At 43.8% G+C, this 26,499-nt stretch overlaps 1 long non-coding RNA gene across 1 annotated transcript; it reads right to left on the reverse strand.

Moving 5' to 3' along the window:
* Window positions 1–1,472: 1,472 nt before the first annotated feature.
* On the reverse strand, window positions 1,473–24,851 carry LOC120592966 (uncharacterized). Its single transcript, XR_005650263.1, has 4 exons — window positions 24,761–24,851; window positions 24,036–24,152; window positions 19,231–19,317; window positions 1,473–1,588 (listed from the first exon to the last, which is right to left on the reverse strand). It is a non-coding gene; the product is annotated as an uncharacterized LOC120592966 (long non-coding RNA).
* Between the last annotated feature and the right edge of the window lie 1,648 nt (window positions 24,852–26,499).

A 26,499-nucleotide genomic window follows, 5' to 3' on the forward strand; every position in this document is an offset into this window, starting at 1 on the left:
CAACTCACAAAAGTTCTCTTTTACTTAGAGCTTGGAAATAATGTTAAAAATTATACTGTGATTTCTAGATTAGCCACAAAAACTCCCCATAATTAGCATAAAAACTAACTCATCTCCCCCCACTGCCAACACACACACAGAATTTCAAACTTCTTCAGAACTGCTAAAGTGGCATTTTCAGGTAATGGCTGCGAGTCAAGTGTTCATGGTTCAGACACTACCTTAATTTAAGTATCCATGTTGACAAATAGCTCCTTCACTTGGAATTGTGATGTGAACAAGAATATGATGAGGATTTCATGCTAGGCCACTCTCTCTCACCCCTACAGGTATAGACCCCAAGAGCCTACACAGAGTCTCATTATACTCTGATCATTGTCTTGCTGTAATTTTTACTCCACCTTTCAGAGCTTTCATATACCTGCCCCCACCACCACCACCCCGCTCTCTCATAATCTATCTCACTGAGCCCAGAAAATAGGAGATTTGGGCAGAAATTTAGGACTGAATGAAAATTTAAGAAACAGGTGTCATTTATCATTGCACCACTAAACACATGTTTAGGACGGGCTTCTACTGATACTTGGTGGAATTCTCGTTTAAAACACGTTTAGAATGTTCTGTTTATCATAATAATGAGGAAGAGCAACAAGAAGAGAAGGAAGAAAACCTAATTAGCCATTGGTATCAACTCATGGCAGTAACTACGCTTGATTTAAGTTTCAAAAAATAATAAGACCATCACCAGGATGATTTCATTGAAAGTTCAAATGTCCTTGACATTCTTATTCTGTGATTAAAAAGTGGGGGTCGGCAAATCTGTCTAATATTCTCCCTAGACGTTCTCCTTCAAGACTAAGTTTCTAAAATAATCTCAGACATGGTGTAACATTTGCCAGACAGCTGTTCTAGGGAATGCCAAAAAGATAATCCCTGGTTCTATCAGTCTCTTTTTTCTTCCTTCATTGAATTCTGGGTCCAAGCCAGTTTATAGACTCATGTTCTGAAAGTTCAAAAAGTCTAAGGAGATTTGATGTTACTTGGGGTCTTTTATGTCTATTCTACTGACTTAGATGAGGAGGCAATTTGTTGACTTCTTGGCAAAGGGATTGACCTTAACTCTGTTTCTAGAGGGCAAATGTCTATGAAGATAAAGCTTCAACTGAAGTTCACCAGCCCTGAGATATACCTGGTCTGTCTGAATGCTCTCTCTCCATCTTTGAGATAGTTTTCACCCAGAGTGGATGAAACCCTGAGACCAGAGAGTTATAGACATGTTGATAATAGAGCTAGAAGAAAACTATAGAGGTCATTTGGCCCAGCATCCTTACTCTCACAGTCTAGCAGAAATAAGTCTTAGAGAAAATAAATTTTTTTCTACAAATAAACATGTTCAGATTCTCGTGGATATTTTAATACGTATGACTTTATCTTTCATTCAAATAAGTTTATTGAAGAAGTTTTAGACAGGGAATAAAGGATTTTGTGTGTTTACATAGACCTAGATGTAAAACCTTGAGGTCAGACCTTTCCTCAAATCTTCAAGATGCCAGTTCTCTGACGCTACTGCTTCTTAAATCTTCATCATCTGTCAGAGGACAAAGAGGACTGTTAATAGAAGAAGAGACAGAGAAATATGCAATATGGACATGGGGACTGGAAAACAGACGCTGATCTCCGGCAGAGGCAACACGGGAGAGAAATGTTCACAGCTCTCTTTGAGGTTCCGACAGATTGTTGCAGAAAAACAGATTTCTGCCCTTGGAGAAATTTTCTCTTTGTCACTAAGCTTTCTCCAGCTCTACCAAGAAATAGGTTAGTATATTAGTTTTCTTGGGCTACCATAACAAAATACCACAGACTGAGTGGCTTGAACAACATCAATTAATTTTTTCATAGTTCCGGAGGCTAGCAGTCCAAGATCAAGGTGCTGGCAAGTTTGGTTTCTCTTGAGGCCTCTTTCTTTGGCTTGTAGGTGGCTGCTTTCTCTCTGTATCTCCACAGGATCTTTCCTCTGAGCATGCACTTTCCTGGTGTCTCCTTTTGTGTCTTAATTTCTTATTCTTTAAGGACACCCATTGGGTGAGATTATGACCTATCCTAGCAGCTTCATTTTAATTCAGTTGCCTCTTCAAAGGCCTGATCTCCATATATGGTCACATTCCAAGGCACTGGGAGTTAGGACCTCGATCCATGAATTTTGAGGGAACACAGTTCAGCCCATAATAGTTAGAAAGAGTACTTTTAGTAGGATTTCAGAGTTTTTAAAACGAGTCAAATAAGAAGTGTAATTGAGTTCATAATGTTGTCCCAGGCTGAAAAAGGCCTGAGCTAAGAGCAAGTGAAAGATGGCCCAGTTGAAGTAGATCTACGTCTTATCTCTTCTGGCCAACACCCTTGATTTGGGTTCTAAGACTCTTCAGACAAGAGCCTTGGAACCGAGACCAAGAATCAGTAATAGAAACATAATGTGAACCATAAGGGCAATTTTTAATTTCCTAGTAGGCACGTTAAAAAAAAAAAAAAAAAAAGGAAATTTTAAAATATACCTTATCTAACTCAATATAGTCAAAATATTATTTCAATATGGAATCAATATTTAACAACTGTCAATGAGATAGTTTACATTCCTATTTTTGGGTTAAGTCTTCAAGCCCTAGTGACTATTTTACATTTACAGCACATATCAGTGTGGACCAAACACATTTCTATTGCTCAATACCCACATGAGCCAATGGCTGCCATACCAGACAGCGGAGATCTGGAGAGTGGTCAGTCCACAGTGGCCTGGGAAACTGGCCTGTCTCATGCTCCAAACAAAAGTCTGAGAGTTTAATGAATGAGTAGGATGGGCTAGAAATTAAAGAGATTTTCGCGAGGTCCTCAAGAGCAGTCGGTGCCTTCTGGGACTCCTAGACCAACCAGCCTAGGCACTTGTGAATAGAGTGCCATCAGACGATGCCTTTCCAAATTAAAAACTGTATGAATGAACCAAGGGTATGACTAAAGGGCAGAGCAGCCCAAAAGGGGCACTGATCTTTCTCATGCCACTCAGCTCTGACTTGGTAAATAGCACCAACACAGAGCCCTCAGCTCAGCCTTCTCTTTGGCCGCTAACTGGCTAGAATTTTGGCCAGATCATCTAAGCCCATGCCCAACAGGACTCACATAGGCCTAATAAGAAATGTTATTTCTTATTAGAAATAACATTTGCCTCTCTTTCCTTTCACGCTGGCTTTTCTGGGAGTCCATCACCACGAAGGTGGGAAGGAGAATTCTTCCTGCAGACCAGTAAGTGTATTACAACGATGAGATATAAGGAACTAATGGTTAAGACAGTAAAATGGGAAAGTAATGAATGGCTGGCGAAAAATTTTGGAAGTCACACAGTCTTAGAAGATTACCGACTTGGGAAAATTGTATGAAAAATAGGGCATCCCCAAATCGTCAGAAAGTTTTAAATGTTTAATTCATGCTCAGAGATAAAGCAAGTGGCCTAAAGCCTACTTTCCCTATTATAACAACATAGAGAATCTGTTGATTGTCCTGAGAAGTCACTGAAGTGTGTGGTTAATCAGAAATCATTCCATGGTTACCTACAAAGTTAAGGCTTGCCCCTAACAGCACATCCTTATATTCCTAATATCGACATCTACTGTTTGCACATGACATTCATAATGTATATGGAGTCATTTGACCCCCAACAATGTCGCTATGAGGTAGAATAGAAAACTGAAGCTCACAGAGTTAGCGAAGTTAGTGGGTTGTAGAGGATTTTCAAACCAACCTTCTGACCTCACATCTACATAAATCGTGCACAGGGTAATTGGCATGTGATGTGTGCTTGGCAAGTTGTCAATAAACACTTAATAAAAGTTGGTTGGATGAATGAATAAACGAAATAATGAAAAATAAGAAACTGAATTTTTTGAAATTCCGCAGAAAACCCCATTTCCAAATTTAAGTATGAGATCACACATCCTCAGGAAATGTCCTCAGGAAAGTGTCTTTGCCTGATTAACATTGTTTAGGAACGGTAGAAAGTACTTCCTTCAGTCTAGATATCTTCAGAAAATCATTACATAGAAGTAGTTTAAGAAAACCAATGTCTATTCCTCCAGGCTTTTTTGCAATAATGTACAGACGTCCCAGCAGCAAGTGCTTAACATTCGGCAAAGCGGCATTCATTGGGAAAATTTATTGTCCACAGATGACTTTGATCAACTACAGAGACTAAGCCAGCCAGGCAGAGAAGGAGCTGGTCAAGTCAGACTCTACCAAATCCTGTTTTCCTCACTTACCTAGAGATGGAAATTTCTAGGGAAGTAGATGCTAGAAAGAAATCCAAAGGAATTTAATAGAAGTAACTGGGTAGGAGGAACAAACCATTTAAGAGAGAAAATCATCTGCCTATAAATGATTTTTGTCTTTCAAGTTCAAATCCACTCTCCTTATTTCTCAGGTGGGGGTGAGGGGAGGAACCATTTAAAGGATCTCAGACACTGGCTGTTCAATCTGGAAGAGATTTTTAAAAAACAAGAATAATAACTAACACTTGCATATCCCAGGCATGATCTAAACATTTTACCTGTATTGACTCATTTAATCCCCAGCAGGTACTCCTATCATCCCCTCTTCGGTAACCCCACCTTGTCCAATCCCAGGTACCTTTGCTCACATTATCTTTGAGAGCACCAAGTGCAAGGCAGCCCTGGAGTAGTGCACCCCTGCAGCCTTCTCCATTTTGCAGTGGTAGAAACATCATCTATCCAGCATCTTCATTTTACTGATAAAGAAACTGATGTTCAGCAACTCACTAGACAGCAGGTTATTGGCAGATCTGATTCTAGGGTATCGACTCCCTAGTTCTGAGTCTGGTGCCTGTGCAGTCAGACATGTGCTACTTTTTGGAAGCTGTCAGTGATTTCAGTATCCCACCTTTAAAGAGCTCACAACAAATAGGGGAGGTACTGGTAATATAAGCACGTTAGACCCAGCATACCTTCAGATTCAGGTTCTGGCTAATGGTTGTACTTGATTTCCCCTTCCTCAAGTCTCTCCTCCAAAAGATTGCCACACTCTGACAATTCAGCAGAGCACAGAAGTTGAAGACATGTGCTCTGAAGCCATACCGCTATATGACCTTGGGCAAGTTTTTGTGCCTCAGTTTCCTCCTCCAGAATGTGGAGATAATAACAGAACTTATTTCTGGGGTTGTTATGTGAATTAAATAAGTTAATGTTTCTAAAGCAACTAAAATAGTGCGTGGCACATAGTAAGCACAGTATGTAAGTGTTTCATAAAATGCTGGATTATTAAACAGCTTCATTCTCTTCCTACAACATCAAAAGACTCTTGCTAAAACTCAGGTCTGCTCACCACCTGCCAGGTTCCACATTATCTGTGGCGGTAGTTCTCAAACTTTAGTTTGCACAAGAATCCCCTGGGTGTTTGACACAAATCGTGAACTTCTGAGCCTCTCCCTGGATTCAGGTTTAAGAAGTCTGGGTGGAGCTCAAGAATCTACATTTTAACATGTTCCCACAAGGAATTCTCATGTAGGTGGTCTGACGGCGCGAATTGAGAAAAAGAGGCCTCCAGATAAAGTCTACTTTTAGCATGGCTTTCAGTGCCCCTGGTCATCTGGCCCTGATCCACCATTCTAGCCTCACTGCTCAAAACCCCGCCCCAGATCCTGCCAGCCAGACCTGTGTCAGGAAAAATAAAAAGCCATGTTAAAATCAAGCCTAGTTGCATTTCTCCATATGACTGCTGTGTTATATGAGATTAGGAAAAAATAGCTGAGTTGACAACCAGCAAAGTCTCTATGGTGATGCCGGTAGGTCACCATGGGAACCACATCTCTGTGACTTAGCCCAGAGTGAACATTAAAGCTGAGAGGGACAAAACCCATTGCGGTTCTGAGTTCCTGTTCTCTTCCTGAATCTCCCTTAGAGACCAGACCCCTTGTTTTTTCAAAGTAACTCAAAGGATTGTCAGTTCCAAATTTGGAGAAAGGAAGGTGAGAAGGGGCAGAACAGAGACAAAAGTAGGCCTGAAGCCGAGGGGACAACACACCAACATAAATGGAAGCATTAAGATCTAGGAATGCCCCAGCTCCAAACCATGAACTAGTCCAAAAGAAAAAATAAAAATCTTTTCTTTTCTTTTCTTATGGCAGGGCAACTTAAACTGACTTGATGTTAGAGTCCCTAAAAATTAAGTCTTGACATACCAGCCCAAGAACTTTATCATACCTGTTTCCCCCCAAATTATATAATCCAAGCACTTTTAAAAGGTGTTCGGTCAGAAAACAAAAGTCTCCATTAAATCCCACTGCAGGAAGTTTCCTTCTCCATGGGTTTCGGGTCTAATCTATCTGGGGTTTTGGGTTTTTTTTTTGTTTGGTTGGTTTTTTTTTTGTATCTTAAATTGACTTCATCAAGCACCAGAAGAGCAAAGTTCATTCTTTGCCTGTAGTGGGTTGAATAGTGTCCCTCTAAAATGCACATCTATCTAAAAATCTGTGAATCTGACCTTATTTAGAAATAGGCTCTTTGCAGATGAAATTAAAGTGTAAGTTTAGATGAGCTTGTACTGGTTTTCTTTCTTAGACTGTTCAGGGTACTATAACAAAAATAGGCTGGGTAGCTTAGAAACAACAGAAATTTATTTCTCACAGTTCTGGCGGCTAGAAGTCAGGGGGCCAGCATGGTCAGGTGAGGGTCTCTTCCCGGTTCATAGCCACTGTCTTCATGTGGCGGAGGGGGCTAGAGAGCTCTCTGGGGTCTCTTTTATAAGAGTGCTAACACCATCCATGGGTGCTTCACCCTCTTGACCTAGTCATCTCCCAAAGGCTCCACCTACTGATACCATCACATTTAGGGGTAGAACTTCAACATATAAATTTGAGGTGCCACAAACATTCAGAACATAGCAGACAAGGTCATTCATACTGGATTAGAGGGGATCCTAAATCCAGTCACCGATGTCCTTAAAGAAGAAGAGACACAGAGAGGGTTACACCATGTGAAGACACAGACTCACGGGGAAGAAGACCATATGACAATAGGGGCAGAGATTAGAGTGATACAGGAGCAAGTCACGGGTTCATGTGCTGGGAAAATATCCCGGGGCCAAAAGACCAAAGGAAGAGACTGACAGCTCTATGATTACATTAAGAGCTTATTAAGGGGACTTACATACAGTGTGCATCCCAGGCAGCAGAGAGGTGCCAAGGATATCCTCTGTGCCTCGAGGCAAGTGCTAAGCAGTTATATAGGCTGGGGCAGGATGAATGGGGTATTGGGGTGTGACCCACCCCCAACAGCCTGTTCTAGGAAGCAGCACAAACCAGCACACTGTGGGGCACAGGGGAGGGGTTGATTAGACAGTCTCTGAGGGGATTTAAGGGAAGCGATCTTTGTCCTGCCTCAAATCTAGCTGGCAGGTCCGAGGGCACTCAGTCAGCAGTCACGTCATAGAATAGTCTTTCCTCTACACAAGGAATGCCATGGATTGTTGGCCACCACCAGAAGCAGGAAAAGGCAAGGAAAGATTCTCCCCTAGTGCCTTCAGAGGGACCATGGCCCTGCTGACACCATGATTGCAGACTTGTGGCCTCCAGAACTGTATGTAAGAGAATAAATTTCTGTTGTTTTAAGCCACCCAGTTTATGGTAACATGTTATAACAGCCCTAGGAAACTGCCCAATAGATCGCTTTATTGGTGATAGAAAATTCAAACTTTCCTGGCTTTTGGATAGATCACTGGACAATCATCTGATTGGTTAAGCATCGATAAGATAAGCTCAGATAATGGAAACAGTAAAAAGCATTGATTTATTCTTTATTTTTGAATCAAGAAATTTCCTTAAGTAAAGCCAGCGTGGGGTGGAGTTAGATTACCCTGCTGGGTACCAGCATTCCAGTCTCCCTTAGGGAATTGTCCTCTGTCCTCACTGTGTAGAGTTTTAGTGAGGCTGTCAAAATTCCTTGACATCCCCTGCCAAGGAGCTACCATGTGACCCACACTTTGCCCCTTGGACTCTCTTCTAGGATTTTTGTTGCAATCACAGTAATGCCAGAAGGAAGAGCTGCACGTCCTCCATCAGCTGCTGAGCCCCAAAGAAACTGTCCACCAGGACCTGCTGCCTGGATGCTGGGAGGTAACCAGGCCTGGTTCTACTACTCAGGACTCTGAAAGGTTTCCTATTCTGCTGAGTTGGCCAAAAACAATTTTTATTGCCTGCAACCAAAACTTGTAATAGAGACACCTGCTTGCACCCAACCACCCTAACCTCCTTTGTCTTCAAAGAAAGGAGGGAGACAGACGGCCATTCCTGGGAGTAACAGATGAAATGTCACAATTGTCCCCACACATACACACACTGTTAACAAAAGTGCTGTTAAAAATATAGTCATCATGTTTCTCATAGTGCCTGGTATACAGATCTCTGACATGCATTTACTTCAGAAAGCAATACGATGCTAGATAAAGGTCTTCTCATCTGAACAACTGTCAGGTTTCTTTTTACCAGACAAAATGTACACATAACTTGCTGCATTTCCCTTCTCTCCATGTGAGCCTTTTCGTTCCCAATTAAAGCTACTACCTGATCATAGTTACTATATTAGTTTACGACTTGCAATTCATCTTTCTCTCCCTTTTTCTGTTGTTTTCAAGCTTCGATTTTCATTTCAAATATTGGTTATAAGACCCCTAAAATCTCTTATGGAAATAGATGAGATGTAAATTATAAGTAAATAAATAAATAGATACATACATACATACATACATACATACATACATATATACATAGAGAGATCAAATGATCTTCATAAATCTTAGTGAGGTCCATAAGTGATCAAATTTTAGCTTTTAGAAGCCTTGATTTGTTCCCCAGACATAGTTTAATTGGAATTGGGAAGAAGGCAGATGGAATCACAAAATAAAACATGCCCCACCCCGCCTTCCTGATGTTGCTAACGTTTTCTTGTTATCGCCAAACTCTGATACCATTACCTTCAAAGACCCGCCTGAGACCCCTAAACTACGCCCTGCCAAGTATTTGGCAGCATTCACGAAATAAAACAGACAAATTCTTAAATTGTCAGTCAGAGATCCAAGAAACCAAAGGCCATGCCACACCCTCGCCTCTCCCCAGAAACATATGAAAAATACCAGCCACATTGGTCTTGTTTTGTTTTCATATTTTTAACTGAACTGGTATGCTTACCTGCAAGAGCTGGCCCATCAGGAAAAGATTTCACTGGGTGACCATTTGGCCAGAGCAAAGCCATCTTTGTTTTCCAACCCCCTGTCCTGTCCCTGGGGCCTGAAAATAACACCAACTCAGACTTCTCTCAAATCTGAGGAGCTATTGTGTGAACTTGAATAAGTCACTCTTTCTTTACATTGGGGAGGAGGAAACAAAACAAAACAAAACACGGACAGGACTCCTCACATAAAGCAAACCATAGGACTGAAAAGATTAATATTTTCCATGTTCAGATGAAAGATGATATGTAAATGCAAAATGGATCACTGTACATTATTAAATTTCTATTACACTCGAATTAGTTATAGGGTGACATTTTGACTGTTTTCTCCATGTAGTTCTCATAACTCCACCTGTTTGACATTTCCTTCTTCTCCGGCCCTTGTAGAACAGGTCCCACTTTGTGGGAGAGAGGCCACCCTGCAGAATTTCCAGAACACATTTGAGAGGAGGCTGTTGCTGAGGCACATACAGGAAATTTCAAACACTTGCAGATATTAAGAGGTTAATCAGCCCCAGGACTTGATCATTCAAGAACCACCCATGGTCTGATCTGAGTGCTCACTCAGATCAGACCTTAGGGATCTTTCTGCCACCAATCCTTACTCTCCTGGATACTATGGTTGCCCTCCCCAACACCCATTCCACCCTTCCCCTACTTAATGATAGTCATCCAGTCTTGTACAACTGGTCCCAACCTAGCTGCAAGATCTAAAGCAATCATGGTAATCCTCTTCCTCTTCTCACAATTCAGGAGTGGGCATATGACTTAAGATCATCCAATCAGAGAAAGCCCAAGACTTTTTTTGTTCTATGGTTGGAGGAGAAACAATCTGTGCTTGTTTTTGTTCTTTCTCTGCACATTGACAAAAAAAGCAGGTATCCTGGGGGTTCTTAACAGGCACCATTTAACCAAAATAGGGTGAAACTGACACGCGAATGGCAGAGAAGAGAGAACAAAAGAAACTGGGTTTTTGGTTACATCCCTGAGCCACTGAATTAAAGCAATGTTGAGGCTTACCCTCTAGAATGTTTATTTCCAAGAGCTAATATACGTCTTTGTTATTTAAAGAGATTTGATTTGGGATAAAAAAAAAAGATGTCTCCTGCCCCTGGGGAGTTTACAGTGCAGTCAAAGAGAGAGAAAAGTACATAATATAATGAATACTAAACTGAAAGAAATGTAGGATACTGAAGGGCAGAGAGCTGAGCCCCCTAATTCAAACTTGGAACCCAAACTTGAAAGAATTGACCAAGATTTGATAGGTGGATAGCATCAGGCAGGCAACATGAGGAAAAGAAGAAAAAGAAGAGGGAGGTTATAGAGTTCCACACAGAGAGAATATGTGCAAAAAACTTAAAGTAAGAAAGAACATGGTGCTTTCATGCAACTCAAAATGGTCCCATGGCCTGGTCCTGCCTTAAAAAGCAGCATAGTAACCCTGGATCCTGCCAGGAATCCTGCCATCCCTTTTAAACTAATTGTAGCCTGATGGCCAGACACTGGTGCCATCTTCATCCCAAAAGCATCCTCATATGAGCAGTGCATGTAGAGGCAGCAGGTTCAGACCCGCCAAGTTTTTGGGAGCCTCACACATGGTCTCTACACCCACTGCCCCAGTCCTAGTACTAGCCTAAAACCTCCTTCAATCCATCTGTCAAATTCTCCTTACTAGCCAGGATTTGCCCCAAAAGAAATCAGGTCAAAGAGCTCTGGTGGCATCTAATTACAGTCGACCCTCATCATTTTCAGATTCACTTATTTGTAACCCTCACATCAATACTCGTGGTGCTCTGGCATTCATTTGTGGACATTTGCAGAGCAATGAAAAACTTGTGTCCTTTGATGCGCACATTCCCAGCTGAGGTCCATGCTGTGCATTTTTGTTTTAGCTCTCATACTATAAAATGTCCTTTCCACAATCTATTTAGTATAATTTTATTTTACATTTTCATGCCTTTTTAAAAAATGATATCACTATTTAAAAAGATCCCCAAGTGTGGTTTGGAAGTGCTGTCCAGTGTTCCTTAGGGCAAGAAGGCTGAGTGTGCCACATGGAGCAAATAATACATGTGTTAGATAAGTTTCATTCGGGCATGAGTTATAGTGCTGTTGGCTGAGAGTTCATTGTTAAAGAATCAATAATATATTTAAATAAAGTGTCTTTATGTGCTCAATTCAGCAAAACATACTAAATAAAGTGCCTTTAAACAGAAACACGTGTAAAACAAGATTATATATTGATCGATTGATAAAAATGTTGTGACCAGAGGCTCACAGGAAGCTAACTCTTTATTCCTCCTAAGAGCAATGGCTCAGTATTTGTCAATTCAGTGTTCACAGCAACTTTACAGAACATAATTACCATGAATAAGGAGAACAGATTGTATAGAGTGCAAGGACTAGAGGCTGTCTCTCTAGCTCAAATGTTTATACATATATGAGTTAGTATAAGTATACTGCTCTGGCAAACAAACCCCCTAATTCATAACAATTCATAGGCAATAGATGTTTATTTCTTGTTTAGATATCAATTTTGAACTGGTGAGTGAATCAACCCAGTGATTCTCCTCCACTCAGCTCTATAGGAATTCAGGCGAGATGGACACAGCCATTACAAGGGTACTTGGGCATTTTCCTTTTTTGGCCCAAAGGGGAAAGAAACATGTAAGAGTGCATCTGGGATGTCTGATTGGCCACACCTGGAAGTGTCACTCATTACTCCTGCTCATATTCCACTGGCTAGAATTCAGTCATGTGGCCATGCTTAGCTGCAAGGGAGTCTGGGAAATGTAGTCTTATAATCAGGAAGAAGAGAACAAGATTTCATTGAACACCAGCAGTTTCTGTCACAGTTTGTTTTAAGGAGTCATGAAGTAAGGTTCATACCAAAACCTGTGACTGCCTCAGGAAGATTAATAATTTGCTCCCTTTCTTTCACTTCTTTAAATATTTATTCAAAGTTTATTTTATAGCAAAACTGAGATCTGTGTGGAGGTAGGAAGGAAGAGAGCTGTACTTTGACCTAAGGAAATCCTGCCCAAACCCTCGCTCCGGTTCCTGAACAGCCTCCAGATCTGATGAAGATTCTCAGCTCTTTTCCAGGGCTGCCTATAAATGCAGCATTTTCCTAAACCTCATGCAAATCAGAGCCTTTGGGCACAATGTAACCTAAAGGCTAAGGAAAGGTCTTCAGGCCTCTATGAGGTCCAGAATTCCCCCAGAGGAGCCACACAGGCCCAGCAAGCCCACGTCCTCAGAGAGAAGGAGGCTCCAGATAAGAAGTACCAAGATCCCGGCAGCTCCCAGAGGCAAATGGTAGGTAGGTCATGTTCAGCCAAGCAAGGCCTGAACCACACCTAACTTTAGCTATCTAAGCTGTGAGGCCAACTATAAGGAACCTGAAGAAAATATCACAGTGTGGGAGGGATTTGGGAGTAAGAATGGCCTGAGTAAGAGTAAGGAACAGAGAGATCTCATCTATTTCTAGTCCACATCCTAAGGAAGAAGAAACCTTTCTTTGTGCTTCGGAAGCATATGTAGGAGATCACGTAGCCACAGTCCTCCTCACCTTATTGCACATACATACTCTAGCTGAAGTAAAAAGTAACACTTAGACAGGAGATGTCCCACAAAAAGGCACTATAGCCTCTGTTATCCCTCTATTTTATCTTTCCTGGGTGCCAAAAGAAAGATGTTTGGCTTATAAACCAGCAACTGCATGAGATCTGGTCATAATCCCTGAAAGAAAAAAAGTAATAATAATAATTCTATATTGAATTCCAGGCCCTGTGGTAAACATTTGACATGTGTCATACTGACCTGTGAGGTAGGTATTCTAAGCCCCACCCCTACTAATGAGGCTCAAAGGGGTTAAGTATCTTGCCTCATGTGCACACTGCTAGAAAAAGGTTGAGTCAGAGCGTTCGGTCTGATTGCTAAGCCTGTCTTCTTATCCTCTAAGCTCTGTGGCTCCGACACAGTTGGTCACTTGCTGCGTTGGACAGGGGAACCCCGACCTGCCTACCTTCTTGAGCCTGTGACCTCCTCCTCCACAGCTGAGGCCTGTCTCCCTTGCTAGAACCACCCCTGTGCTGACCACCTAGCAAAGCGGCCCCATCACCTCTATGCATTCACTGGACTTTGCTCCTTCCATCAGATAGATCTTGCGTCTCTCCCTAGCATAAATCCCATCCTGGTGCACCTGTCAGTTCCCAGGTGTTCTGCCAAGTCTGCTCACCAGCAGCCTGAACTCCATTGTTAAGAAGGGGCATCTCAGGGATGCTAAACAGAGCCTCAGGTTGCAGAGCTAATCATACAAACTCTCTCTCTTCCTTGTTCATATCCTTTCGGGTGGCTCTAGAAGAGTCTTAGAATTGTATCCACATCTCAGGATGTGTGTTTTCCCCTAACCTCCCCACAAGAGCTCAAAAGGTAGTGTGATCCACCAATCAAAGAAGTTCATTATTAGCCCAGAATCAGGCCAGGGGTCTGGCTCATGCATTCATCTGGCAGGCTGACATCAGTGGCTGCTGAGCAACACAAAGATGTGACCTTGGACCTTAATCTTCACCTGTGCAAACAGCCCGTGTGATGGAGTTGAGTCCTAGACAGGCAGGAAAGAGCTGAGTTTCTCTTGACCCTGCTGCTACTATCACCCTGATGCTTGACCTTGGACAACACCTCTCCCTTCCCTGAACCTACTTTTTCCCCTTTTAGGGTGAGCTAGAACCTAGGGGTCTGCCAGTTGTAAAATGCTCTGGGGGAGAAAAAATAACATTTTAAACTGTGAGTCTTTCAATGGGTTTCGTGGGCAGTCTTAATTGATGCGGTTGGCATTTGTTTCTTGGCTGGTTCTCTCTGGAGGCAGTCACTATGTCTGGCCTCATTTCAAACCTTTTCCTCCTTTTTGTTTTTTTCTTAAAACAAATCCTGTGAATTAGCGTGGGAAGGAACCAATGAAGATCTTGCGAAGGCTCGTCGTTTAGGAAGTTTCTTTACATTTTTTCTAGTGTTTTTTTTTCCCCTTGGCGGAGTAGGGTGGGGTGGGAGGTTGCGTAGGCCAAGACTATCAGGGTATTGTTAAGCCATGTCAAACTCTTCCCAATCTTCCTCCCCAGTCAGTACTTCTTTCTAAGGCTGTGGAGGATTTGGCAGAGAAGGGCCAGTTAGGTGCCACAGCTGATTTCCCAGGAGCCTGGGTCATGCCTGGCTTCCCAGCTGGTTTGGATTGAGTGATAGCATGGTTAAGAGATTTGCCAAAAATCACAGAGCCAGGTTTAGCCCTCCCAAGGCACAGGGATGTTATGAGCAGGCCAAAGTCGAGTCCTGAGGAGGAGAGCATCCAGAGAGCCGAGGAGAGTGCCTGGGGCCGCACACTGGCAAGGATGCTCTAGGCTTGACTGCCGACAGCTCTCTGGAGAGCCTGTCGCCAAGCCTCCCAGGGCCTCAGTCTCCTCATCTGGAAACTGGCAGGTAGGGCCATCTGAGGTAGACAGATACTAAACTGACCTAAGCTCCCTTCCAATTTGGGGATTATCTGACTACTTTACAATGTAAGGGTCTGAAAAGACTCCCTTGGCCTTTTTCTATTTGCATGGAGTGCTTGGGGTACACCAAACCTCGGATGCCATACCCAGCTGTCCCTCCCCTCCTTTCTGCCGACCCCAGCCTGTGCCAAGGAAATGGATTCAGACTGATCGGATCCATTTACCTCAAAAGTAACCAAAGGAGATCCAGTTCCTCCAAAGCCATGAGTTGCGTGACTTTTATGACTTCTCTCTTTCCAGGGACCAGGAAGCTTTATTTGACAAACATTCAAGTCCAAAATCTTTCAGAGTACCTGAAGCAACCCCACGAGTCTTAATCTGAGGGAGCTACCCACCTCAGCCTTCAGCAGACACCTGGCAGGACGGCCTGGAATGGGAACACGTCAAACCTACTGCCCTGTGACATCCCCATCTCCTCCCACCCCCACCCCCTGCAGGGAGAGCTGGTTCCAGCCAGCGTCAAGAAGTCAAAACAAAGCTGCTTTTCCATGTACGTGTTCTTCCTCAATGATTTAGACTGTAAAGTCATCAGGAAGCATGGTCTAGTGCTCTAAGCTCCAAACAGACAGCCTGACCTCTGTCCTGGCTCCCTGGTCTGGCCTGGGCCAGACACCGCACCTCCAGGACGGCTTTCCCACCTGCAAAACAACTCGGGTCTCTCTAGGCCACCATCACCTCTCCTGGCAAAACACACCCCCTCCCTCCTGGTGGCAGCTGGACTTAGGAACCAGCCTGTCTTCAGGAGAGGAATTGGTGTGGGAAAGGGTGTGGAAGAACACAGCAGAGAGTTAGCAAAGGATACATTGCATAGCCTGCTTCCTTGCCTGGAGAGAGGGAAGGCCATGAAGATTTCAGGGAGTGTCTCCCATCTTCACCTTCTCCACTCTCCTGGCCTTGCAGTGGAGGGGCTCTGCTCCCAGCTCCCTTGCACTTGGGCCAATTCCCTTTGCAGGGGAACAGCTTGATGTGTGGATAAACAGAGGGGCTCATTGTGAATGACTGCTGGGTGTCTCTGGGGACCCTAACACCTCCATCAGAGAGGCACTTATGTAAGCACTCACTTCCCTTCCCAGCCCCCACCCCCTAAGTAAGCACACTGTTTCCTCTGCCCACCCCGCCCCTCTCTCAGCTGGGTCACTTCGCCTTCCTCAAGCTGGAGCCTGACTTCTCATTCAGTTTCGGACCTCAACTGCCCTTGGTGAACTTGCGTTCTGCTACTTAATGAGTTGTCTTTTTATACTTGCCTTTAAATAAGACCCTGACCTGATCGTGAAGAAAACCTATCTCTCTGTCTGTGCTGGTATGACAAAGATTTTTTTGGAACTGAGAGGGGCATGAGGTGAGGCTTTGAGGTTGATGAAGGATAGTCCCTGCCAGGCCTCTGGTGAGGATGTCCATCTGATTCTTAATCCACCTCCAGCCACAACAGCCAATCACACCCAACATAGTCTTCTTCTGCTGTAGGCTGAAAATATCCTTGGCTCTCCTGCTTTCAGATAAGGAAACTTCACTTGCCCTTCATTATTGACACCAGGCGTGGGGTTCATCCTCAGGGGGGAAGAAAGGGTAATAGGTGCCATGGCAGAGAAGTCCAAGAATTTGAAGAGGCAGACATCCTTGTTCCTAAAAGTAAACCATTGGAAACAGTTTCATGGGCCCTAGGATGAGATCTAAGAGAGTGTTTCACAACCCTGGCTGCACATTAGAATCTAAGCCCCTAGATCGATTCTTAAGATTAAGAAAGCTCTAGGGGTAGGATCCAAGCATCAGCCAACTTCAAGAGTCACTGATCTAAAACAATGCCCCTTTTGGCAGTTTGGGAGACAGAAGCCGAGATGGAGGGGACATGACTTGCCCAAAATTAAATAGCCAGGTGGGATAGAGTCCTGAGCAGAACTAGGGTCTCCTAACTTTAAATTGATACCTCCTTCCATCGTGGTTTTCCCTCTGGTTGCTTTAGAAAAGAGGGTCTTAATTTCAGGTACACTTTAAATTATCTGGGGAAATTTTAAAAAATGTATGACGACAGGCTCCATCCTAAAGTTCTGATTTAATTGCTCTGAAGTATAGCCTGGATATACATATTTTTTAAAGTTCTTTGAGTGATTTTAATATGTAGTCATGATTGAGAGAAGTCCTGCTTTCAAGGCAAAACTCAGGGGAGAGAGAGAGAGAGGAAAAAAATAATGCTATGGAGGTCAAGGAAGGGAATAATGTTCCTGTAGGAGAAATCTTGGGATTTATCAAAAGAAATGATATTTGAGCTAGATCTGAAGGAGAAAAGGACTTGGTTATATGGAACTGGTGAAAGGCTTTCCACCGGAGGAAACAGCATGGCCCGGGTCCATTGGGAAGGGATATGTGAGAGATGTGACAGTTGAGAATTGGACAAATTAGGACTAGAGTGTGGGAACTATGAATGCCACACACAGGAGCATGGACTGAATTGTCCAGGCCAGACATCAGAATCACCTGGCGGGCTTGTTAAAACAGGTTACTAGATCCACCCGCAGAGCTCCTATTCGGTGGGTCTGGGTTGGGGCCTGAGAACTTGCATTTCTAACAAGTTCCCAGGTGATGCTGACGCTGCTGGTCCTCAGAAGACACTTTAAGAACCACTGTGTTAAGCCAAGGAAAATCACAGAAGGTTTTGGCTTTTGGATCACATGAAAACGGTGTGAGAGAGAAAGAAACAGAGAGAAAAAAATGTTCTTACTGAGACAGGAACATTGATCTAGTGTAGAGAGAGAAAACAGGAAGTCCAGAGCAGCCTGGAAGCTAATTCAGGGGCTTCAAGCAGAAGAAGCAAGGGAGATCACGAGGAGGACGTGGACAGTGGCATCGGGGAGGAAGGGCATTTTCGAGACTGATTGGTGGAAGAGTATAGAATGTGGTGATTATCTGAATTTGGAGGGAAGTTGAGGCAGAGTCCAAGGTGCGTGAGTTTTAGAGCTAAACAGCCAAGATAATGACGCTGCAATTCTCCGAGCCCAAGAGTGAGGAGGAGGGACGGGCATGGGCAGCCCCAGGGGGCTCGGCTGCAATGTGAACGCTGAATCCTTGTCTCAAGCACCCGGGAAGACCATGACCTCTGATTCAGGCCTAGCACCCGAATCAAGATGACTTGGACTTGCTCCCCTAAAAGTCACTGTTTCTGCCCTTAAACTCATACCGTCCTCGGGGTGGCGGGTGGGCTGAGCTCGTGTGACCCTCACCCAGCATCCAGAACTCTGGGCCCATTTCCCGCCCTGTCAGCTGAAGGAAGGAAAGGCTATGGTGTCTCTCTTCAAGTCAAATCAGGGAGGCAAAGGAATCAAGCGTTGTTATGTCACTCATGCTAAAACTCATTTTGCTCCAAATCCTCACTTTTCATCTGCCTTCATGTTTACAGAATGTTCCCTAAAGCAGTTGTTCTCAAGCTTGGCTGCATGTTGGAATCATCTGGGAACTTTAAAAAGTCCCTGTACATAGTCTGCATCCCACACCAATTAAAACGGTAATCTCTGAAGTGGGACCCAGGCATCAGTTTACAATTTTAAAGCTCCCCGAGTGATTCAAAAGTGCAACCAGGATTGACAACTGCACCCTGTGGGGTGTGTATAGGCAGCCTTCAAATAGCGTATTTATGAAAATGACATTTCCTCCCTAAGGAAATGGTTTGAATGTGTCTAACAGTGCCCCACCCCCCCACACACTCCCTTCCCACACATGGGAACTGGTCAAGGGGCAGGTTGGCCTTTTGGACCCACGGGCCTGCAGTGCGAGTTAGGGGCAAGGAGCGTTTACTGTGGCTGTGGTTTATGAAGCCGGAAACCATGCCCTGGGAGAGGCTCAAATGCTCAAAGTCCAAGCGAGCCTTCACTCAAGAAGGCTGGCCCAAAATGAGATGGGGTGGGGTGGGGGATACTTGGGGTGGGGTAGGGCATGATTCAGAGCCAAAACCAACAGGGAGGTTTGAGAACCCAAGAAACCTGATGGAAGGAGCAGTGGGCATGGGCAATAGCAAGTGTCCTGCCTGGATTTTACCATCATAGGCAACTCCCACAGCTGCCCTTCAGATACAGGTGAGTGTGGGGAGCCAGGAGAGGGCACAGTGTGACAGGGGCTGGCTCCTGGTCTCCTCCCTGACTGGGAGTATCAGAAGCAGAGAAGGATTAACTACAGGGGCTATTAACCTGGATTTGGAGGTTCTGAAGCTTGTACAGTTGGAGGGTATCTTTAAGAAAAAGAATACAAAAAGACAAGTATAACACAAAGCACAGGGCCTTGGAAAGAGCCTACGCAGATGAGGGGCCTGATAGTGGAGCTTTATTACCTCCCAGAAAATCTGCTCAGATTAACCTGCTAACGTCCTATGACAGGATATTGACTAAGCGTTTCATTTCCAAATCTTGTCATACCTTCCAGAGTTGTGCCTGCGTGGTCCTGTAGGCACTGTGATCTTTGAGACACCTGTCAGACCAGGGAGGACAGCCGTCCATTTATTTCTGGGGAAACAAGGGAGTAGAGAGGTATATGTGGTCAGTCACCTTACACGTCAGTGGCTGTGCCACAGACAAGGGCCCTGAGTGCCAGCCCTGTATGCCACGCTTTCCCTTCACAAACTTGTAGTAGAGTGTACTATGTCAGGGCCATGCTGAGCCTGCCAAGAACCACAGTGACTCAGACATGGACCTGACTCTCAAAAGTGACAAGACTGTCCCAAAGGAGCTCCAACTATGGTGAGGAGGTCAATTTAGGCAGATAATTACAGTGTGAGGAGTGCGGGAAAGACATGTACAAGGCATCTCTGAACACAGGAGAGAGGGAGGGAGTACTCATCCCAGATAGGCAAGCTTCCCAGAAGCGGCCAGGAGAAGGGGCCTGAGAGAGTGTGTGTGGATCCACTGAACAGAGAAAGTCGTTCCTGCAATGGGAACAACCACAATATTTATTGAGCGCCTACTACGTACCAAGCCGAGGGCTAATCATTACTATATTTAGCCATCGAATCTGCAAAACATCCCCACAAGATTGGCCCTATTATTATCCCTCTTTCACAGATAGGAAGCTGAGGCAGAGTGAAGTTAAGAAGCTTTTCTCAATTACGCAATTAATTAAGTGGTGAGTCTGAGTTTTAAATCCAAGAAGTCTGTCTCCAGAGCTCATATGTACACAAAGCTATGAGGGGCAACTCAGAACATTTGGGGAACTATAAGAAATTCAGTATCTCACACACAGGAAGCGCGAGCGAGGCTGGCCAGCAAGGAAGGAGGCTGGGGAGGCCAAAGGAGCAGGATGGATCCTAAAGAGCCTAGAAGAACAAGTGAAGGAGTTTGAGTTGGTCTTCTAAGAGGCAGGATAACTATTGAAGGTTTTTAAGCAGGAGCAGAGCACGATCAGGTCTAGGCTTTAGAAAAGATACTCTGTTTAGAAGATGCGATTATCAAAGATGGTTAGAGGCCATCCTATGGAAGCAGGGACCTCTAAGCATGCTACTGCAGAATCCTGGCAAGTGCCGCCAAGACCTCAGCTGAGGCCGAGGGACCAACTCGAAGGGCTCTGGCTCCAAAGATGAGCTTTACCAGCCTGGGTGGATGGGTTTGAGGCAGAGGCAGGTAATGGCTTTATGCCACAGAAAATGCTCTGGACGTGGAGGCAACAGACCGGGGTTCAATGACCACACACTCACTGCCCACCTTCGCAGACTTAGTTAAATCCCTTTACCTCGCTGAGTCGTAATTTCCTTATCCAGAAAGTGAGAATAATAATTCTTGCGTTGTCTGACTCATTTAATTTTTGTGAAATTTAAACAATATAATATATTGGAAAAATGACCCGCAAGTACAATGGAAGCTTTAAAATATCTGCACAATTAACTGTCAGCCCAGAGACCAAGGGTTTCATTTTCTTGAGCTAAAGTGATTTCTTCAAAGCACAGCCCAATGCCACATCCTCTGTGAAGACTTTCAAACCTTTCTCCAAACCCCTGGCCGGAAAGAGCCCTCTTCGTCCCCTGAAGGAGTGCGGCTTTCTAGGTCTTCCAGCACCTCACTTTTTTCTATCCCCAATTCAGCTGCGGTTGGTTATTTACCCAGTTCTCACCCCTTCCTACCTTTGTGAGAATGATGGCTGATGCTTTCTTATTCTTCTTTGCAGCGCAAAAGACACACTGGCTGCGATTTTGTTGAATGACTGAAATAGAGGGAGTAAACTGGCCTCGGTTCCACAGAGCAGTCTGGGAAGACTGCAGCCCTCGCTCAATGAAAATAGCCAGAGGGGTCTGTGCAATGGCATGGAGGGTTAGATGTATGAAAGGCTGCAAACGGCCTTTCAAATCTACGCTTCTCCAACAAATAAATAAGAACAGTGAGATGAAATAATGTGAATGGAAATAATAATAGTGAGAATAACTGTATTTGCTAACAGTCATGAGAACTTACTTATTCTACGACAATTTGCTAAGTGTTTTACCGAATTGTCTCATTTGATCCACCCAACACATCTCGAAGGAGGTAATGTTTTTATCCAGCACCTAGCACAGTGCCTAGGATAGTGACGGTGCTCAGTAAATTTATAAAAAGCAGTGATAAATAAGGAAACTGAGCACAGGAAGGTGCAGTAACTTGCCTAAGGTCCTACAGTTAATATCCAGAAGAGTTGAGATTCTGATCCCTCTGGTTTATGAACTACTTCATCCTGCTTCTCAAAAAAGAAAAGATGACAGGCTATGGGCACCATGAGGTAAAAGCAGATGCGGTGAGGGAAGGCTTCTTCCCTCTACATCGGTACATGGGGGCTAGAGTCTGAAAATCCAGGAGATACCCCTGAATCAGTGGTCGTACTGGGCCAGGCTTCTTCAACCTGGAAAGAGTCAATTCTGAGTCACAGGTAGCCAGCTAGGGCAGGAGAGATGGCTTCAGAGTCCAAGACCATCAGAGTCCAGCACACGAGGAGTAATGGAAGTTTATCTGCGTGAGGCTTTTCCAGACATTTCCTTATCAGCATTTCTTTTGGAAGGTCTGGGCAATCAGCTTCATTAGAGGTGCCCAGTCTGACAGAAACTCCATTTATTAGGAAAGGTGGAGTGCACTTGGGGTGTTCTAGTATCCGTCCTCTGCTCCCTCAGCTCAACTAGTTGAGAGAAGGTGAGACAGGAGACAGAGAGGGTGTGAATGTGCCAGAGAAACCCCACAGCCTTTGCCCAGGGAGTAGCAGAGAAGCAGATCCTGTCTCACTGATCCCAGACCCCTCCACTGCCCCTGCTGACATTTGATAAATGCTTCCTGTGAAAATGTTTACCCAGGAGGAAATGGATCATGCTTCCCCTTCCTACCAGAAGGGTGGGAAGAGGGGCTGCATTGGCCCCATAAATTCCAACAACTGTCATGCACACTATCTCACCTCCCTGGGTGCCTCAAAGGAGGTGAGACAAGGGTGTCAGACATAGAAAAAAAGCTGTGACAGGAGGCGGGTGCACAGTTGGGAGGTCATGTCTGCAAAACACATCCATGTCTGTTTGTCACTTTTATCTTCTATTTTTTTCTACATTTCTTTTAAATTAAGTTGCCGTCTGTCCTTGTTTCATTGGGGAAATCCTAAAGGAATCTTTACATTTTTCCCTGCTTGGGAGATGATATAGTGGGTGGATCCAGCAAACTGTCACGGTGGATCTTAAATCTTGGGAGCAGAGTTGTCCACAGACCTGGAAAAACCATTTGTTTCCCCAACAGTCAGGGTCTCTTGGCTCCAATCTCAGTTGTACTGCTGTCTTCTCTGGAGGAGTAGTTGGATATATTGAAAAGAGTGATGTCAGGAGCCAGAGCAGCTAGTGGGTCCTGGTGTCATCACTTATTCACGCTATGACCTTGAGCAGGCCCCATAACTTCTTTGAGCCCAGACTCCTTCCCTTATAAAACAGAGACAATGACATTACCTGCAACACAGTCTCTTGTGGAGGTCAAGTAAGGGAATGTGCATCCAAGTGCTTTGAAATAGTAAAATAATGCACATGTATGGGTTTTTAAAGCTTTGGCTGAGTTTCCCATTTATAAAATGGGTACGATAATCTCTGCGTCTCACTTTCCAGAACGTCAGGAGGACAGAAGAGTTAATGTTTGCAAAGGTGTCCAAGATCTTGAGTCAATTTTCCATTTTACCAACATCCAGTCAGAAATTGGAAAACACCCAAATTAGGTTTCAATTCTAAACAATGACTACCTCAGCCAACAACAGTACCCTGAGGCAAAGCACCAAAGACTAAGTTACTTTTTAAATATCACATTCTCAATCTCTAAACTAATTTCTATATTTCTAGCTTAACTTGAATATCTCTAGCTAAAGTGCCCCAGTTCCCAGCAGTAGTTCCATAAAGCATAACTCATAGAGCGCAGGTATCACAGGTACCAGTAGCTTATTTAAAACCCCAGATTCTTTTCCTGTTTTGAATCAGAAACTCTGGGTATAGGATGCGGAAACTGCACCTTAACATGGTCTCTGGGCAGCCCTTCTGCATGCCCAAGATTGAGAGCCACTAAATCTGGAAGCCCCACAATGTTCTGCAGAACAGTCACACAAACCTTATCTCTGTATGTCCTCTAGCAGCCAATCCCTGGCCTCCTTCAGAAGAGGAGACTCGGATACACAGAAATGTATTGGAGCCCAAGTCATGTGATCCCAGGCTCCAAGGCTTCATTCACATCCATAGCTCTGGTTCTGGAAAAGGCAGATGGGAGAGGCTGGATCTAGAGCCAAGTCTGGACTTTAGCTGAGATCACAGCAGATGTTAGCACAAGGAAGCACGACCAATGCATGCATCTAAAGTAATAAATAGGGCCACCAGGCCCCAAAGGGAGGGAAATGGGCTGCAGGTGACATCACAGTCCTGGCTTTCAGGCAGCGGACCTAGGTCACAGGAGCAGTGATAGAGGGAGGTGGAGGGAGGAGACTAAGCAGGTTATTACAGATTCTTGCGGGATATAAGAGTTCTAATGGCATGGATTTCATTTTAATCAATATAGTTCCCTCCGAGTTTCTGGGAACAAATATTGAATCTTGGAGACCTCGAAAGGGATTGATGTATTCTCTGGTATCAGCTGATCCATGGTTGGTTCATCAGTTCACCGGATTCTATGACTTGTTCTACATGGTATTAGAGTTGTGTGTGGAGATATATTTCCTCATGAGGCTGACCTCCTACTTATTCATCAAGATGACCTAAACTTACTGTATTCCATGATGATTGTTCATTGCAGCTCTTAGTCATCTTGTAGGAATGTGGTGAGCATCTGCAGATGAATAAACTTTCCAATTCCATTATATCGCTTGATGGCAGACACAACCCCTGTAAGTAAGACCAGATGGGCTATCATTTCCGTTTCTCAGGTAACAAACTGAAATTCAGAGAAGTTAGAATAATTTCCCAAGTTACACAACGTAAAGTTCACAATGCAATATGCATATGACATATTATTGAATCGTACACTTGAATAATATATAATTTTATTAACCAATGTCACCCCGATAAATCTGATTTTAAAAAAAGTGTCATAAGTAGGACTCTGGGTCTTTTGGCTCAAATTTCCTTCTACTGTAACTTTCTTCAGTCTCAGAAACTTGACTTTTGAGATACCTCTGGAAGCTGTCTTCTCAACACTTTGAAAATCTATAGAGCTCTTCCTTCTTGTTTTCTGGTTAAAAACCAGAACCTCCTTATTAAATATCTTTATTTAAGACTTTGGCATATAAGTTAGGGTAACCAATCACCTCAATTTTTCCAGGACTACCTTACTTTTAGCACTGAAAGTCCCACATCACAGGAAACCCCTCGGTCCTGGGAAACTGTGACAGTTGGTCATCTTACTGTTCAAACCACCTCATCCTCCAAGTGAGTCTCCAGCTGCACAGAAACCCATGCCTCCTGACTCCCCCTTCAGGTTCTGACGCACTTACCAAATCCTCTGTTCCCCAAGAATCATAGTCTTCAGAGCAAATACGACACTGGGAAATCAATCTGCATCCAGCTAAGCACTTCGGTGAACTTCTCATTACAATGGACATTTTAGCAATATAGAAGAAAGGATACAGAAAGCAATAATATTAGATTCATCGGTACCAATTTCCAAATGACCACATACAAGAATTTGCTTCACTGAACACTGGTGCTAAAAGGGAAAAATGATTCAAGACACAGACACTATGCTGCTCTACAGTTAATTTAGAAAACAGTGTTATGTGCATTCATTCTTATGGCTACTGGAGCAGACAATCCAGTTAAATCCTGGCTTTGCCATTTAGCAGTTGTGTGACCTTGGGCAGGGTGTACCTAATTTCCTCATTTGTAAAATGGAAATAACAGAATTTCCTTCATAGAGTTACGATGAGAATTAACACATTTAAATCAATAGAGAATACCTTCCATAAATTACTCAATGCCCCCACAACCTACCTAATGGTTAACACCAATGTCTAAATATGAAATAACACACAGCAGGATTTGTTTGTTTCCCAATAATTGCAGAGAGTAAAAGGGAACTGGAAAACTGTTTTTCCCCGGAATATATTCTTCTTTCTTCTTCCCTTGGAGAGTCATTGTAGCTCTAAAGTCTCATTAGGCAAAGGTCACTGTGGGCTGAGGTGATGAAGACAGGGAAGAGGAGAAATGCGCTAGCATTGCTTGGGGTGCCTGCTGTATCCTAGCTTTTTGCACATTTCAATCCTCTCTAATAGAGGCTGAATGCTACCTGTGACCTGCAACTCACCTTTTTGGTATGCTCCAGAAAACTTCCAATTACCAATATCTGCATCTCTAGGCCTGATGACTTTTTCCAGAACCAGGATCAATCCAGATGAGCCGAGAAATTAGCACTCTCTGGGAGCAGCCTTCAGCCAATGACTGAGAGGAGTTGGTGTTTAAATACCCTTCAAGGAAGATAATTTTTGAGGCATGTGTTTTAGAACTTTTCAAGAGTGTCTCTGTTGGAATTAAAGTGCAGTTGCCCACAGAGGTAACTGGCTTGACAGCGAACACTTACCTGGTTGCCTTCCCTTCTCGATATCACTGCCCCCGTCTCTACTTGTGCTCCTTCTCCTTCTCAAATAGATCATTTGCACTTGTATCCTTGTCTAAGGGTCTGCTTCCGGCCAAATCCAAACTAAAGCAGCCTCATTTTTGAGAAATTGATTAAAACTGTATCCTTTTGACTAGTGAGAAAACTAAGACTCGAAAAAATTAAATAACTGTCTAAGATCACATAGCAAGTGTGGGATAGTGCTCAGGTCTGAACTTACATCCCTCTGACTCCAAGTCCACACCCGTTCTGTTAGCATGCTGAGAAAAGTCGCTGGATCTTGGGGATACAGCCAACTCTTACTCCTTCCTATACTCACCCCACTCAGGACACTGGGAACTCCAAATCAAGGCTGACAAATAAGCTGATGACTTGGTCTCACTCAATTCTCATTGACTTCTTATTCATTTTAAAATGTCTCAGTCCCAGCTCTCCATGTGAAATAAGGAATGATTGTTACAGTGGAGAAAAGTAGCCATGTGGGATTCCTGTACTCCACATGTGAGAGTAGGTGCAGGCCAAGAAATAGGGAGGTACCCTTTCTCTATGTGGAGATGCTGAGAAAATGTTGTCTCTACATTGTTTATCCAGATTCATAGAAAATGGGTTTTGAACAGTGGC

The sequence above is a fragment of the Pteropus medius genome, unplaced genomic scaffold (genome assembly GCF_902729225.1).
Source record: "Pteropus medius unplaced genomic scaffold, Ma_sr-lr_union100, whole genome shotgun sequence".
NCBI classification, from domain to species: Eukaryota; Metazoa; Chordata; class Mammalia; order Chiroptera; family Pteropodidae; genus Pteropus; species Pteropus medius.